Raw genomic sequence first — 1,071 nt, forward strand, 5'->3', positions numbered from 1 at the left:
CACGGAGGTCGGGCAGAGAAAGAGAGAGAGAGAGAGAGAGAGCACCAGATAGTAAAAACTAATGGACACGTTTCCCTCCCTCTCCTTTCCTTTCTTCTGTCCCTCCCAAAAAAAAGGCCCCTCATTCAATACCAAATTTCAATACTTAAGGAGTGCATCTCGTCAGCGTCGGTGAGCCAATCAGCACGCAGCATGCTTCTACCGAGATGTGATAATGTCTGTGATTGGCTGTCTAATGTCGTACAGACACGCAGGAAAAACGTACTCAGAGACGGGCTCAGGTAGTAGGAAGCTGCAAAATTAATGACATGACTTGTGGCGTAATGTTGTAATTTCTTTTTGTGTTTATTAAATGAGTTTGATCGTTTAGGATCCCGTCATGCGGTCACGGTATTGGTAGTCCTAGTTACCCAGCATGCATGTCTTTATGGACATTATGGAGGAAACTTTTAGAGACTTTATGGAGGAAACCGGTTTACAAAAAGACTGAGAATAAAGAATAAAATTCTGTGTGTGTTTAACAGTCAGTCAGAAAAACTCGGATCTGGCAATCAATCAGAATTGAGCATCAAAGCGTGCAGTCTGAACGCAGCCTAACTTCCCTCCCTCTCCTTCACTTTCCCTCCCACTCTTCTGTTCTCTCTCATCTCTCGTTCATATTCAAACAACATGATCGGTGTAAACTCCACTCCCGACCAGGCGCATGTTTCAAAGCCCCAGACGTGCCGCTGCAGCGTGGACCAGATAAACATCTGCATCATATCTGCATAAATGGTTTGCATCGGTAATAAGGTGGACCAGCTGCTGAGGCTGTACTGTTGGCCTTTCCTTCGCCTGCCCCCCCCCCCCACCACCACCACCTTCATCTGTTCTCCACACCAGCTTTGACACCTGTGTTTTTCAAACTAGACAAAGACCAGCGGCATCTCCGCGTCCTTCACACTCCTTCATGAGATACCCTCCAAACGGCCGGGACGGAGGAACGCTGGCCACAGCACAATCCCACGTCGATGACATGATTACAGTGTGTGTGTGTGTGTGTGTGTGTGTGTGTGTGTGTGGGGGGGGGGG

The 1,071-nt window shown here is 48.0% G+C and overlaps 1 protein-coding gene across 1 annotated transcript in view; it reads right to left on the minus strand.

Annotated features, from left to right (window-relative positions):
* The window catches only part of LOC117945069 (tetratricopeptide repeat protein 28-like), a 210,715-nt gene that overhangs the window by 75,988 nt on the left and 133,656 nt on the right, over positions 1–1,071 (minus strand). The gene's annotated exons all lie outside the window — the stretch shown is intronic.

The sequence above is a fragment of the Etheostoma cragini genome, chromosome 5, assembly GCF_013103735.1.
Source record: "Etheostoma cragini isolate CJK2018 chromosome 5, CSU_Ecrag_1.0, whole genome shotgun sequence".
Lineage (NCBI taxonomy): Eukaryota > Metazoa > Chordata > Actinopteri > Perciformes > Percidae > Etheostoma > Etheostoma cragini.